This window comes from Lactuca saligna, chromosome 5, assembly GCF_052625555.1.
Source record: "Lactuca saligna cultivar CGN05327 chromosome 5, ASM5262555v1, whole genome shotgun sequence".
In the NCBI taxonomy this organism is placed as follows: domain Eukaryota; kingdom Viridiplantae; phylum Streptophyta; class Magnoliopsida; order Asterales; family Asteraceae; genus Lactuca; species Lactuca saligna.
This window is the reverse complement of record NC_136421.1, coordinates 83,209,143-83,214,311: the sequence shown is the minus strand read 5'-3', so window position 1 is coordinate 83,214,311 and position 5,169 is coordinate 83,209,143.

The following is a 5,169-nucleotide window of genomic DNA, read 5'->3' as shown; positions in this document are numbered from 1 at the left end:
TTAGTTAATGGATTTTACCTATATTAGAGCCATACGTTTCGACTCTCCCATCTCTTAGATCTCTTAGGTAAATGGGGCAGCTTCGTCTCCAATGCCCTTTCTCTTGGCAATAAAAGCAAATTGACTCTTTTGTAACATGACATGGAACTACTTCAGACATTGTCTTTCTCTTATGATCGAACTTTTCGATCATAGCATGTCTTTCGTTGTCATTGTCTATATCCATACAGTTCTTGAAGGCAGATTCACCAATCAATTTTGCTTTTCTATTGCGCCAAACCATTGTTGATTCAGCAGCAATAAGCATATAGGTGAGATCTATAAGGGTCACGTCGCGGTTCATCATATAGTACTCTCTTACGAACTCACTATATGAGTTAGGAAGTGACTGAAGAACCCAATCAACAGCCATTTCCTCACAGACAACGGATCCCAACATTCTTAACCTATCAATGTGTGACTTCATCCCTAGGACGTGTGCACACACCGGCTTTCCTTCTTTATGTTTACTTGCCAAAAGGGCTTGAGTGATCTTGAACTTTTCAAGCCTTTAAACTTGTGGGTTAGGGAGAATAATTGGAGGAGGTGGAGGAAGTGAAGCATGATTTCTTGTTCTTCGATCGAATCGTGGAATATCATCTTCATGTGGAATGCTTGTTCCACGGGATTTGAGAAGACCATAGTTGTCAAACTTTGACATCTACAAAATGGGAGAAAACGAATTCAAGTTAGTTGATTGATTGAGTCCTTAGTAAATCACCCAAATGATATACTAAGGCTAGGACCCAACACAATATTCTACAACTCGGGAGAGGGATGCCGTAACCCAAATTGCAGAACATTTGAAGGTAAGTGAATGACGATTCACTAATTTCCACCATGAAAAACGAAAAAGAAATTTAAGTTTTAAATCTATGAAAACTCCTAGATCCTTTGAGATTCATTGAACTTTCAATGGCATGTTTAAATCTCGATATGCCCCTCTTGTTTGTGACTGGGATGCCGAGGATCACAAAGCGGGTGTGAATAACCATGAAAACTTACATGGTGCCCTCACATGTTACAGTCACCTATTCGATGTGCCGGTAAACCACACACGCTCCACCGAACTATGACAAACATTGAGTCACCCTTTGCTACCTTTGCTTAGAACCATTTAGTGTGCCGGTAAACCACACACGCTCCACTAACGTCTTCGCAAGGGCACAAAGTGTAATTTCATGGAATTGCATCAATTCACTTTTGCCTAAGTAACTAAGATTAGGAATTTTATGAAAACATTTAGTTACTTTAATAATTGATTATACTTATAATGGAAGGTTTCGTCATATCCTACCCGTTAGGCTAACGACCCTCCACTAGTCAAGAGTGCGGTGGGTAAGAGTGGATACCCATTCAATCGCCATTTTATAGGCAATTTCCTTAAACACCCCTTATAGACTAGCTTCGTGAATGAGGCCTACTAACGGTAAGACTGACTTTTACTCATACATATATATAGTATTAGACTTTTAATGTTATATATAGTATAGGGTGTATTTTACACTTTTAAAATATTAGGTGGTCAAATTTAACAATTATACTTTTAATTCAATTAAATTTTAAACCAAAAACTTTATGGATTTATTAAACCTCTTTTAATTATACACCTTAATTAATTAATAAAACCATAAGGGTGTGATTTGAATTTTTTCAAAACTATAATAAGGTTTTAGAATTTAACATTCCTAATTAAACTTTTAATCAACTTTTAAATTCCAAAACTTGAGGGGAAGTTTTGAAACATTTCAAAACATTAGGGTTTAGAATTTAAATATACATCAAAATTAAACAATTAATCAAAATTTAAATTCCAAAACTTGAGGGCAAGTTTTGAAACTTTTCAAAACAATTTAGTTTTAATCTTTCTTAAAAAATTTCGAATTTATGACATTTAAATTAAAAAAAATTAAATATTAAAACTCTTGATTTAATAATTATCTTGAATTAGACTATTAATTTAATTATTAAATCATAAGGGATTATCTAAATCATGAGGATAATTACCATTTATACATTTAAGATATCCTAATCCCTTAAATATCTATAGATTTCGAAAATAAGGATAGGATAATGCAAAATCTATAATTACCATATTTAACAATTAGAGGATAATTAGAAGATATGGGATAATCCAAATCCCTAAAATTTAGGATCTTATCTTGGAGAGGAGGCTAATTTCGAAAATCAAGGGATTAAAACAAACCCTAGATTTCAAAATTTAAGGGTTTAAGGAAAGGATTTGAAGATCTTGTTCAAACTCTTGCAAATTAGGGTTTGCAAACCCTAATCTCGAAAAAAAAAAACCTTAGCCTCCTAGGGTTTATTGGCAATAAACCCTAATATGTCAAGTTCATACAATTGAATTTTTCATACATATCAAGCATCAATACAATAGAAACCAGTCTAGGCTCTGATACTATTGATGGGTTTTGGTCATAAGACATCCTATGTGCTCATACAAACCCTAATGCTTGGATCTAGGTTTCTCTATTGTACATGCTTTGAATCCAAGACTATAAACCCTAATTCTAGCATTCAAATAATCATATTAACATGAGAATAGGTTTATAATGTTACCTTGATTGTTATGTAGCAATAACAATCCCAAATCTCCTTGTATTGACTTTGGAAGGCTTAGAGTCACAAGTGTCACTCCTCTAATGGCTTACAAACACCAAGAGCAAATGGAGAAGGTATAAAGAGAGAGGAAAGATATAAGATTTCGTCCCTAAGAAGCCTTGGGAAGGTCTGGACGAAATCAAGAGCCAAAGGGGGTTTATATAGGTGTAGAGATAGGGTTTCAGTCCTTAACCTTATCTAGTTGCTTGCTTACCAAGCAACCCATAAGATAAGCCTTGAATCCTTATCATAGTCGAATTCTAAGGTCCTTATCACCTCAAATTCGTCCAACATATCCTTAAGATAATCCTTACCTTATTTTGTAACTATCACATAATTACAATTCAGCCCCTCTAGTTTAATTAATTACATTTGATCACAAAATTAATTCTTAATTAATTATTGACCAATATTAATTAAACAAATATGATTTCTCCTTTAATATATTATTCTTATAACATATTAATAAATCATAATAACCTCCCTCTCTATTTATTTCTCCAATCAAGTTGCTTTGGTGAAGGCAACCCAAAAGGACCATGCACCATCGGGTCAAGTACATACCAAAATAGTTATGGACTTAGACACTAATCCAACAGTAAGGAGCTGGTTTGGATCCATCATTCTCTTCTAATTTATAAGCTATTTGAGTTATAAAGTTCTTAACTTGGCATTTCTTCTCCTAGATTCAAGTTTGGGGTCATTTTAGGTGGTCTTGGTTCCTTCCATGAGTGCTCTTGGATTTTGAGGAACTCCACATCTTGTTATGGTCCTCTTGTGGTCTCTGAGCTTCTCATAACTGATAAAGGAGCCTTGGTTGGAGTTACCTTGTGTCTATGTTCAAGTTTTGGCCTCATTAAGGACTTAATGGACTTTCGATTGTAGATCTAGCCTTAGAATGGATTCCTAATGGATAAAGTTGGAAACTTTATGCATTAAGTCATAAAAAAGAAGTAGACCTGATGTAACATCCGGATTTCCATGTTAGTATTTCCATTAATTATTTTGAGTAAAGAAGAGGGACTCGACGAGTTGACGCCTAGACTCGTCGAGTCGGATCGCGACTGATGACTCAGATTAATGAAGGGACTCGACGAGTCGGAGAGGGTGGACTCGACGAGTCTGTGCTGAGGTCAAAAACCCTAAATCTCCGGGCATGTGCCCTATTTAAGGGACCTTATAGCCCCCATTTACGGCTACCAGTCCAGAGAGAGAAACCCTAGAGAGCTTGAGCGAGTTGTGTGAGAGTGAAAGCCATTTTGATTGTTTTTGGTGTTTCTTTGCAAAGAAGAAGGCGTTTGCAGCTAGAGGAGGTCAAGACGGTTTCTAATCTGTGGTTTCCAAGCTTAGATCTGCAGTGTTGAGGTAGCAAATTGATCCTTTCTCTGTTTTGTTTAAGATCCTTGAGTTTTAGGGTTTTCTATACCCTTTATTGGCTTGAATTGTTGATTATGTTGTCCCTTTGAGTGTTAGACTTTGGATCTGGACCTTTAGAGGTCCAGAGGGCCTTATCCATTCTGCTTTATGTTGGTTCATGGAGGAAATGAGGGTTATGATGCAATTTTAGAAGCCATTTCACCAAGAAAAGCCTTGTGTGCTTTCCATCAATGTCAAGACTGGACCTTTACGTGATTATTGTGTATGGGAAGGTCGGATCTATAGGTTAGAGAAGCAGATCTAACCTCGGAAGGTCATTTGAGTGTGGTCATGGAAGCAACTCGTCGAGTCCATAAGTGGACTCGACGAGTCGAGTCGGGGTTGCCCCACAATTCGTGACAGAAGTAGCCCGTCGAGTGAAGGGATGAATCGACATGCCAAGAGAGACTAGAAGGATTCAGAGGACCCGCGTGGACTCGCCGAGTCGCCCATGTGCACTCGACGAGTCAGGTCAAAGTTTGACCGTTGACTTCAGTTAACCTTAGGGTTGTGGTCAAGCTGATTCAAAAGAGTTCAGGGAGGGGTAGAATGGCCTTCCACCCAATCTTTAGAGATGAGACTATGAGAGGATATTGATCGGGAGTGTTTTTTGGATGATAGGAGGAGGCTAGGTCGGGACGTCGAGCACGAGAGGTTATCCGACTACATTCAGGTGAGTCTTCTCACTATACTTTACCTAGAGTGGTAATTAGAGTTATATGCCAGAGTATCTTGTATGCTATTTATATGATTGTGATGCATTGTATTGTTTCTTTGTGATCTATGCTATGTGTGTTCCAGAGTTTTCAGAGTTAGGACCGGAAGGTCCACAGAGTTAGGACCAGAGGGTCCATAGAGTTATAGCCTCGAGTGGCTAATATGTGTTGTATATGGTATTTTGGGGAACTCACTAAGCTTCATTTATGTGTTATGTGTTTCAGGTTTTATCAGTATCTCGAAACGGCACCGGCTTGATTGTACACACCAGAGGAAGAATTATGTTTTTGAGGATCCTGGATTATTAAATTAAACATGGAGTTATGTTTTCTAATTTAAACAAATGAGATTTTACGAAATGTGTTACAAGGATTA